Below are 11,321 nucleotides of genomic sequence, written 5' to 3'. Positions count from 1 at the left end.
TTAGCCCCTCGGTAACCCTAATTGTATTAGTTTCCTGTGGCTGTGTCACATATCACTACAAACAGTCTCTCATAGTCTTGGAGGCCAGAAGTGTGAAATCAGTGTCACTGGGTCAAAAATCAAGGTGTCACAGGGCCTTCTTGCTCTGGTGGTTTTAGGGAAAGATTCGTTCCTTGTCTCTTCCAACTCCTGGTGGCTGCTGACCTTCCTTGCTTGTGATGACATCACTCCAATCTCTGCCTCCATCTTCACATCACCTTCGCTATGTCTCTGTCAAATATCTGTCTCCCTCTCTCTTACAAAAATGTATTGATGGCATTTAGGACAACCAATAATCCAGGATTATCTCCCCATCTGCAAAGACATCTGGAAGAAAAAAACACACACACACATCTGCAAAGTCCCCTTATCCAGATAAAGCAGCATTTATAGGTTCCGGGTGTTTGACCTGATATCTCCAGGGCCATCACCTAGCCTACTACACTGACATTTTGTATTAATAGCTGAAGGGAAGTTCCCACGAGGAGAATACCAGGAGGTATCTTTTTGCATTTTTCCTTTGCTGTCCTTGGAAAACATATTTATCTCTGGAAAACAAAGAAAAGCAATGACTATTTTCAAATATAACAATAGAACTGCATTTTCCAAAGACTTGTATAATAACATTTGTGATTCGTTCATAAAAGTGTCTTTATCCAGAAACTCCCACAAAATTAAGTTAATGAGCAGTGGAGATGGCAAAGCAATATTTGAGAACAAGTTGTTTTATATCTTGTACCATGAGATTCTCATCATGATTTGCAGACAGAATATAAAGCCCTTACCATTCATCACTTGCAGTCATTATCTCCTCATCATGAAACCAGGTTGTGACCTCAGAGTCCTTGCCACATGCCAGGGCACAGAACTGTGTCTGTTTCACAGTTAGAGCTGGAGTCCTACAGCCTTTGGGGCTATTTGGGGGTATTTGGGGGCCCCCACGATAAGAGAAGAATAGGCATGACTAACAATAATGTAATTTTGATGCTGTTAAGTCTTTCCAAAATTTGATTTGGAGGCCCAGAATTTAATAGCTTGTCCTGCTTTCTGGTCTCTTAAAAACAAGTGTGGGCCAGGGTGGGGCCACCAGGGGCATGGAACAGACGGAAGCTGCAGTGCGCTGGGCAGAGCTGTGCGGGCCTCAGCGGGGCCTGGGCTCCCTGAGCCATTCCTGCAGGCATGGGTTGGCCGGAACAGTGGTGACCGCCCCCGCACCCCCAGCCCCCCAGTACAGCATGGATGACTGGAAGCCCAGCCCCCTCATCAAGCCCTTTGGGGTGTGGAAAAAGTGGAGCAGTATCTTACTGGGAAGTAGAAGCTGACCTGGGCTTCCCTGGTGGCTCAGACGGTGAAGAATCTGCCTGCAATATGGGAGACCTGAGTTCGATCCCTAGGTTGGGAAGATTCCCCTGGAGGAAGGCATGGCAACCCACTCTCGTACCTGGAGAATCCCATGGACAGAGGAGCCTGGCGGGCTACAATCCATGGGGTCACAAAGAGTAGGACGTGAGTGAAGCAACTTAGCAGGCATGCTCGCTCCTCATATAGATGAGGCCATGGTTGCTGTTCCTCAACATGATGGCACCTGGCCAAGGGTTCATCTGCATCATTAAGGACAAGGGCTCCTTCCATCTCAAGGACACAGCCAGGGCTCTGCTGAGGAGGCGCGACAGCCAGGCTGGCCCTGTCCTGGGCTGGAGAGACACCTGGGCCTTCGTGGGATGAAAAGGAGGTACTATCCTTGGGGAGAAACATTCCGACTCACCTGCCCTCTCCTTCTGTGGGGGTTCAGTTCTGCTGAAGACAGATGTGCCACTAAGCTCAGCTGAAGAGGCAGAGATGAAGATGTGCCACTGGGCAGACACGGAGCTGAGCCGTCACAGCCGCTGCTTCTGCAGCAAAATCAAGGGCGACGAGAACGTGTACAGCTGCAAGGACCCCACACCTTCCCAGTTCAGCCCTGACCCACCCCCAAACAACAAGGTCCTCAATGCGCCTGTGGCTGTCGTTGCAGGGAACAGGCCCAGTTACCTGTACAAGATGCTGTGCTCTCTACCCTCAGCCCGGAGGTTGTCTTTCCAGATGATAACAATTTTCATCAATGGCTACTATGAGGAACCGACCGCTGTGGTGGCTGCTGTTTGGTCCAAGGGGCATCCAGCACACTTCCGTCGGTGTCAAGAATACCCGTGTGTCTCAGCACAACAAGACCAGCCTCACTGCCACTTTCAACCTGTTTCTGGAAGCCAGGTTTGCTGTGGTTCTGGAAGGAGGACCTGGACACTGCTGTGAATATTTTCAGTTTCCTGAGCCGATCCATCCAGCTGCTAGAGGAGGACGACGGCTTGTACTGGATCTCTCCCTGGAATGACCAGGGCTCTGAGCACACAACTGAGGACCCAGCACTGCTGTGCCATCTGGAGATCATGCCTAGGCTGGGCTGGGTGCTCAGAAATCCTTGTACAAGGAGAAGCTTGAGCCCCAGTGGTCCACACTGGAAAAGCTCTGGGCTTGGGATATGTGGATGCCGATGCTGGAACAATGCCAAAGTACACAGTGCAACATCCCTTGTGTGTCCTGATCCTACCACTTGGGCATCATTGGCCTCAACATGAACAGCTGCTTCCATGAGGATTACTTCCAGAAGCACAAATTCAACACAGTTCCAGGTGTCCAGCTCAGGAACATGGACAGTCTGAAGAAGCACGCTTATGAAGTGGAAGTTCACAGGCTGCTCAATGAAGCCGAGGTTCTCGACCACAGCAAGAACCCTTGTGAAGATCCTTTTCCTGCCAGGCACAGAGGGCCACACCTACACTGCCTTTATCCGAATTGAGAAAGATGATGACTTCATCACTTGGACACAGCTTGTCAAGTGCCTCCATTATCTGGGACCTGGATGTGCGTGGCAACCACCGGGGCCCATGGAGATTGTTTCAGAAAGAACCACTTCCTGGCAGGTGGCCCAGCCTCTCCCTACTTGATGAAGAAGCCACCATCAGTCTTCTTGGAGCCACCCCCAAAGAGGAGGGAGCCCCAGGAGCTGGAGAACAAACATGAGAGCCTCTCCAGGAGCCTGCAGGGCTGGGTGCTGTATACCCCAGGCAGGCTAGCCCTTCACCCAATCCTTTAGGATTTTGTAGACACTGGCAGGGGCTGGGGATGGTTTGTTTTTAACATGAGACTTAATTACTAACTCCCAGGGGAGGGTGTCCCTGCTCCAACACCTCTGTTCCTGAGTTGAAGGTCTATTTATTTGCTCCCTTTTCAGGAAAGGGCAGGAGAGTGCCTGGGAGTCACTGGGATCCCTGGATACTTGATCCTGCCTGCCCTTTGTAAACTCCCTCCTCCCAGGTTGGGTTCAGAATCTAACCTATTTCCTGAGGGCCTTGGAAAGAGGCTGAAGCCTGGAGGGCCTTGATTTTTTTTTTTTTTTTTTTTTGGACTGGGGTGCTATCCTGAGGGTGGGGCAGGCTCTTACTCAGGAAACTGCTGTGCCCAAACCATGGACAGGCCTAGTTGGGGCCCACTGGCTGATGCAGACTCACTCAGAGACCCTCAGACACGGAACCAGGCCTCTTCTCAGCCTCTTCTTTGTTCAGATTTCCAAAGCTGTATAAGGTGGTCATTGATTAAAAAAGGAGAAAAGCTCAAAAACAAAACAAAACAAAACACTAAAAAACAAAGAAACAAGTGTTCTACAACTTTATTCAAACAAAGTATTTTGACAGTTTCTTTAGTGGGAAAGAGTATTATGGATTAGATAAATATGGCCAGTTTTAATCAATGTGTAAAATCACACTTATTTTTCATAATAGTATTTGGTCTTGTGAAAACCTCATTCTTAAGTAATATATTCTGTTGATTAAGTTAAGTCTTCGGAAAGAAAGATTTAAATGAGTCTCATGAGTCATTTCATTTATGATGGGCTCAGAGTACGTTTTTATTTCTTGCCTCAGTATTTTTAAAGTAAAATTATGAGAGTAAGTTGTGAACTTCTCTTTAATCAGAAAACCTAGTTTTAAAGAAAGACATCGATTCTGATTTACTCTCTAAAATTGACAGCATACATTTTTTTTCTTGGAAATTAAGTGTCTCAAATATGCTATTTCATGTATTCATGCAACATTTGTTTTTTGAACACCTACTACTGCCAGGCACAGTACTAGGCACTGAGAATACAAAAGCAAACAAGACCCATTCCTGCCCTCCTGAACTGTGCAGTGTAAATGGAGTGGTGACAAGGACATGGTTCCTCACAGACAGTGTGAAAATGGTGCTTTCCCGGTGCTGGCCAGGGTGTGGACTGGGAGCAGAGCCCCACCAGCCTTGGGAGACCAGACATCTCTTGTGAAAGGAATGTGAGGCCTAAAGAGTGAGTACAAGTCAGCCAGTTGTTCAGAGAGTCTGCGGTGTGTATGAGTACGTGCATGTAAAGGCCCAGAAATGAGAGAGAGGCTAGTGCTTGGGAAATGGAAGTGGGTTAACATGGCAAGAATTGAAAATGACAGGAAAAGGTTAAAATAAAAGAAAGAGGGAGACTAGGACAGCCCCTGAGTGGCCCCAGTTTTTTCTTTAATTAATTATCTTTTTGGCTGTGCTGGGTCTTCACTGCTGATCGGGCTTTTTTTCCGATTGCAGCAAGTAGGGGCTACTCTCTAGTTGTGGTGTGTGAACTTCTCATCGCAGTGGCTTCTTTCGCTGCAGAGCCTGGGCTCTAGGGCATGTGGACTTCAGTATTTGCTGTTCTCGGGTTCTACAGCATAGGCTTAATAGTTGTGGCACACAGGCTTAGTTGCTCTGAGGCATGTGGGATCTTCCCGGATCAGGGATTGCACCCGTATCTCCTGCATTGGCAGGTGGATTCTTTACCAGTGAGCCACCAGGGAAGCGCCCCTGCCCCCCACACCAAGCTTATTAAAGAAGTGACTTCAAAAATGGCAATGGTATGCTTGCTGCTGCTGCTGCTTGCTGCTAAGTCGCTTCAGTCGTGTCCGACTCTGTGCAACCCCATAGACGGCAGCCCACCAGGCTCCCCGGTCCCTAGGATTCTCCAGGCAAGAATACTGGAGTGGGTTGCCATTTCCTTCTCCAATGGATGAAAGTGAAAAGTGAGAGTGAAGTCACTGAGTCGTGTCCAACTCTCAGCGACCCCATGGACTGCAGCCTACCAGGCTCCTCCGTCCATCCATTTTATAATGATTGTTCTGGTTGCAGTGAGAAAATGGATTGGCGGTTGCTAAGACAGAAGCAGAGACCTGTCGGGCTGGGATGAGAGAGGTCCAGGGGACACACTGTGGTTATCTGAACTGGAGCTCAATAGGAAAGGTGACAGATTTGAACAATAATTTCCAATAGTGAAGGACAAGGAAGACAGTCGTGCTGCAGTTCATGGGATCGCAGACTCTGACATGACCTAGTGACTGACCAACAATATTCTTGAAACAAAAAGTTAGAGGTGTTCATGGAGCCATGAAAAGTTTTAGTGGTCTGTGGTGAACAAGTTTCCAAATCTCTTGTTTAAGCCTAATTTTATATCTTCAGAACAGCCTTGAAAATAGCTTTCTCTGATTTTTATTCCTAAGGTCATCTGACATTAGCCTAAATAAGTAAACCTAACCTGTCCACAGGGTACAGAAACCTATCAAAGCTGCTGTGATCTCAACAGCGGGTATGTGGAAGCAGCCAGTATTATCACCACAGGCACTTGTCTTGGCTCTCAGGAGCAGTCAGTGAATTTACCTGCTGCTATCCTGTTCATCAAGTTACCCACCCCCAACCCCTGGGGTGGAGGGATGAATGCAGGTTTCAGAACACAGGAGTGGAAAGGTCAGAGAACCTCTTTCTTCCTAAGTCTGTACTACATTCCTCTGCCTTCACCTGGGGCAATAAGGGGCCACTCCTTGGAGGACAGGGTCTGATTTATAAGCTGAGAAGGGCTGACAGGTATGTTAAGGAAAAGGCAAATGTTCAGCTGCACTTCTTTTTTTATCCAGCAGGTGGCAATGAGTAAGTGACAAAACTCCAAGGAGAAACACTGAGAGCCAAAGCCAGAGGTCACTGAATCTTTAAGAATCTTTAAAATTCGTAATTAAAGGCCAGCTTTTAAAATATTTAAATTTTGTTTAAATTGGCATAAAACAGAAGCCCCTCAAAAGGTTCTCAGGATTATAAACAATTGTGGCAGAAACAAGCATTTTAAATTTTTAATAAAAGCAGAATTCTAAATTCTGTGTCTTTTAACGTAAAAAGATGTCTGACCAGTCCCAGTGATGAAACAAAATAGTCTGCAGATGACCTCAGGAGACCACTCTGGGTTGTCTGGACAACAGACCAGCTGTCACCAGCAGTCTCCCTATTTCTTCCAAATTCCCCTTTCCTTGGCACAGGTGACTTCCTCCCTCCCTGCAGGAGGGGTCACAGCTTCCCATGGATACCCAAGGAGTCCAGACACAAGCAGCTGGCTCTCTCAGATAATTCTTGACAGTTGACATCTACACAGTCTGATAGCAAGTAGTCTGCATGAACCCCACTGACAAGAATGTTTACAGCTTTGGTCTTGAAGAAGAGAGGATGTCCCTTCATCAAAATGCTCACTTATGACATGTCCCACAGAGCACCTTGCCCCTGTGTGACCTCTGTCTGTACCTTCTCTTGCAGATTCTTGGTTGGTAAAGTTCCTATATAAGCCTGTTCCTGTGTCTATGATGTTGTGAATTTGCCTGAGCTCTGTTGTACAAGAACCTATGCTTTAAGTTGCTTTCCAGATGATGAGTGTTCCTTATGCCTTCCATGGTCTCACCATTGTGATCTCTCCAGGGAGCAAAAAGTAGAGTGAGAGAGCAATCTTCCTAGTTAGAATAAGGCAAGTAAAACCATGGTCTGTTTTCTAATGGACTGTCTTTAAAGCACTTACAATCCACTGTTAGGATTTGGAATGAGACAAGGAATGTATACTTTTCATTTCTCTATTATTACTTTTGACAGTGTTGGTTTCATTGATTTGTAAAATTTATCCTGACAATTCTGCCCCACCTGCCTGTGGAAACATCCAGTGTTCTGAACACCCCTTTTTCCTGTGATGGAAGTAGTGAGGCAGAGAAAAGGAAATCTTCCAATGTGAAATTAAGGCATGAAAGACTTGATCACACACACAACAACAGAGTCTCCTATTTCACAGTTCCTTTCAATATGTTTGTATGAACAAAATCTATTATTTTTGGTCAACCCAATTAATGACTGAAAAACGAAGACAGAGCAGCTCTCTAAGGTTAAACTATGGAAATCCCTTTTGTACCAATTTGCAAAAATCACAGTTCTCTTGAATGCGATTAAGATATTGTGTTTGTGAGGGCTTGAGGGGTCAACTTATATTTTGTTACACCATGTCACTAAATTCTATAAGTTGATGTTGATAATCTTCCTAACCTATAGAATTACAAAAACTCTTTAAAGTTATTTTTCTCACTCTCTACAACCCACAATACTATAAGTTTAATTAATCACTCTTTCATAACAAGAAATTGGACTTTCAGACAGAGCAGTTATGGAAAACCCCAACATAGTTCCAAAGTTGAATAAACTTGTATTTGGGCTTTCCAGGTGGCACTAGTGGTAAAGAACCTACCTCTCAACACAGGAGACCTAAGAGACACAGGTTCAGATCCCTGGGTTGGGAAGATTCCTTGGAGGAGGGCATGGTAACCCACTCCAGAATTTTCGCCTGGAGAATCCCATGGACAAAGGAGCCTGGTAGGCTACATTCCTAAGGGTCTCAAAGAGTCGGACACAACTGAAGCGACTTAGCACGCATGCACAATCTTGTACTTAAATAAGAAAATCTCTTGCCAATGATAAAGATGTGCTCTGCTTAGTTGTTCAATCGTGCCCAATCCTTTGGGATCCCATGGACTGTAGCCCACAAGGCTCCTCTGTGCATGGGGATTGTCCAGGCAGGAATACTGGAGTGGCTTGCCATGCCCTCCCTCAGGGGATCTTTCCAACCCAGGTCTCCTGCATTGCAGGCATTATCATCTACGTCACCAGGGAAGTCCAAGAATACTGGAATACGTAGCCTATCCCTTTTTTCTAGGGGAACTTCCCAACCCAAGACTCGAACCAGGGTCTCCTGCATTGTGGGCGGATTCTTTACCAGCTGAGCTACCCGGGAAGCCCAATGATAAAGATACTAAAACAAGTAAACCTATGATTTTCAGTAATTTTAAGGAGTAAAGGGAATTCCCTCTGGCAGGCTCTGTACTTCCATTACAAATAGCCTGGATTTGATTCCTGGTCAGGAAACTAAGATCCCACAAGCCACTGGGCATGGCCAAATGAAAAAAGAGAGAGAGAAGTAAGGTAACACCTACCCATTTGCACATGTCAAAGCAATGGTTTTATTTGTTGACATTATTTGACTTACAAATGGAAACATAATGTTTTATAACTTGCTTTTTAGGCTTAATATATCTTGGACATCTTTCCATGTCATTCTTTCAAAAGAATATGTAATATCCCAATACATGGATATCATTATGCTAACCAATTCCATATGTATAAATACTTGCAATTTTTCAACCTTTTGCTTTTATGAACAACGCTGCAATAAAAATCCTGTACATACATCTTTGAATAATTATTTGTATGAAATACATGAAATTAAAACATGCTTGCTCCTTGGAAGGAAAGCTATGACAAACCTAGTGAAAGTGAAAGTGAAGTGAAGTCACTCAGTCGTGTCCGACTCTGTGACCCGTGGACTGTAGCCCACCAAGCTACTCTGTCCATGGGATTCTCCAGGCAAGAATACTGGAGTGGGTTGCCATTTCCTTCTCCAATGACAAACCTAGACAGCATATTAAAAAGCAGAGGCTTCACTCTGCCAACAAAAGTCCATATAGTCAAAGCTTGGTTTTTCCAGTAGTCATGTACAAATGTGAGATTTGGACGGTAAGAAGGCTGAATGCTGAAGAATTGATGCTTTGGAACTGTGGTGCTGGAGAAGACTCTTGAGAGTCCCTTGGACTGCAAGGAGATCAAATCAGTCAAACCTAAAGGAAATCAACCCTGAATATTCATTGGAAGGACTGATGCTGAAGCTGAAGCTCCAATAATTTGGCAACCTGATGCGAAGAGCCAACTCATTGGAAAAGACCCTGGTGCTGGGAAAGATTGAGGGCAGGAGGAGAAGGGGGCGACAGACGATGAGATGGTTGGATGGCATCACTGATTCAATGGACATGAATTTGAGCAAACTCAGGGAGATAGTGAAGGACAGGGAAGCCTGGCATGCTGCAGTACATGGGGTCGCAGACACTTTGTGATTGAACAACAGCAATTGCTAGAGGTAAAATTCCTGAGTCAAACAGTGTGATGGCTTAGATTTTAACAGATATTGCTACATAGTCCCTCCAAAAAACTGAAACACTATATGTTCTTGTATAAACACTGTATCAGGACAGGGCCATAATTTTCAGAGTTTTGTTGCATGGAAACTCTTTCTTTGCAAGAAATCTTTTTCAGAATCCAGAATGTAAATCAGAAAATGAGCTTCATTTTGGCAGAAGCTGAAACAGAGGTGGGAGGCCTGCAGCTCTGCTTACCTGTCTCTGTGGTACCTCCTGGAACACAGAACAACACAATACAGACAGTTCTTTGTTTGTCCACAAGTATTTGGCTGAAAGTAGGACTAACATGATAGAAGACTTAAAAATTATACAATCCCTAATTATACTTCAATTTCAGACACAATTTTTAGTAATTTAATCCCAGCACTTTTTATGTGTTCTTTCATTGGTTTCTTTTTCTTTACAATGAACATCTGTTTGTGGCAAAGTTCTGGTCCTTTTAGACAGTTAAATAATTTACACCTTTGTCTAAATTGTACTGAATATGTAAATCCTAAATTTGCTCTCACTGGAATCAACGCATTCATTTTTGGTTTCTCTGCATTTTATTTTTTTAATTTTTTCAATTTATTTATTTGGCTGTGCTGGGTCTTCACTGCTGCACACAGACTTTCCCTAGTTGCAGTGAGTGGGGGCTACTCCCTACTTGTGGTGCTCAGGCTTCTCATTGTGGTGGAGCATGGGATCTGAGGTGTGCAGGTTTCAGTAGTTGTGGCACTTGGGCTTTGTTGCCCTGCGGCACATGGAATCCTCCTGGACCAGGGACTGAACCCATGTCCTCTGCACTGGCAGGCAGATTCCCAACCACTTGACCACTGGGGAAGTCCAAGTTCTCTTCATTATAATAAAAATAAATATTCAAATGTTTGATTTTAAATATTCAACATTTGAATAAAACCTTCAAATAATCACGTAAATTCATCAACAAAGGTAGTGACTTCCAAAACTGAACCTCTTGGTTCTATCATGTATTTCAAAATGTCAGTTCACTAACTGATAGAGAAAAATGTGAACTGAGGGAAAGGTGAGTTGGAATGTAAGCAGAAAGGCAGGTGGTAAAGATCTGAAGAACTACTTATATATTAATATCATTGCAATCACTGACTCTATTCAGTGATTTAGAAACCTACTTGCATTTTTTTCTTCTTGCCTATTTGCAATAGTTTTATCAGACTTTAACAAGCTTATTGCTTCCAGGAAAACAACTGAAAGAAGAGTGCACCAGGTAAAGAATACAGAAATGTCCCATTCAGCTGGGGAGCCACTTCAAATCCTAGCTTCTGTGTGATTCTTCTAATGGGGGCTTCTGCCTCCCCTGGTTTTCCAGAAGAATGCTCATCTATCTATTTTTCCCCTAAATCTTTTCACTTTTATTGTGATTTTTGTCAGATTGAAGAGAAATCATCCAAGATTTATTTCAAGTTAATTCACATAGGCATAATTAGGCTTATTATTTTTAACCAACCAGGTATTGTCCCCCCTTTTCATTACTATGTAATGCTTCTTAAAAACATCCAGAAATACTGGCTCTTAGAGACAAGGTTGGAACACATTCAACTCTCTAAAAGGAGCAGATCTTTAGCCTCAATCAGAGACTTATTGTGAAGGAAGAAAAAAATTCAGTAGAAAATACACAGAATACTGGAATGATTATATTCATTGATTCAACAAATGTAAAATGGAGCAATGTGCTAGTTACTAGGAGAGTACAAAAAGTATAAACCATGATCACTACTCAGAGTTTTTGATATTGTCAGGGCAACTAGGCTCACACCCTAAAAAAGTTACATGATAATTTCAGTAGTTTATGAATAAAATGTGAAATGTGTGATACAGATTATGGTTGCTGTAGAAGACCCAGTTTCAGAGTCTCAG

The 11,321-nt window shown here is 44.1% G+C and overlaps 1 pseudogene; it reads left to right on the top strand.

Annotated features, from left to right (window-relative positions):
* The first annotated feature begins 1,568 nt into the window (after nucleotides 1-1,568).
* LOC120852272 lies at nucleotides 1,569-3,099 on the top strand (annotated as a pseudogene).
* Nucleotides 3,100-11,321: the final 8,222 nt, after the last annotated feature.

This window comes from Oryx dammah, unplaced genomic scaffold (genome assembly GCF_014754425.2).
Source record: "Oryx dammah isolate SB20612 unplaced genomic scaffold, SCBI_Odam_1.1 HiC_scaffold_25, whole genome shotgun sequence".
NCBI classification, from domain to species: Eukaryota; Metazoa; Chordata; class Mammalia; order Artiodactyla; family Bovidae; genus Oryx; species Oryx dammah.
The sequence above is the reverse complement of the archived record's forward strand: the minus strand, read 5'-3'. Positions and strand labels throughout refer to the sequence as shown.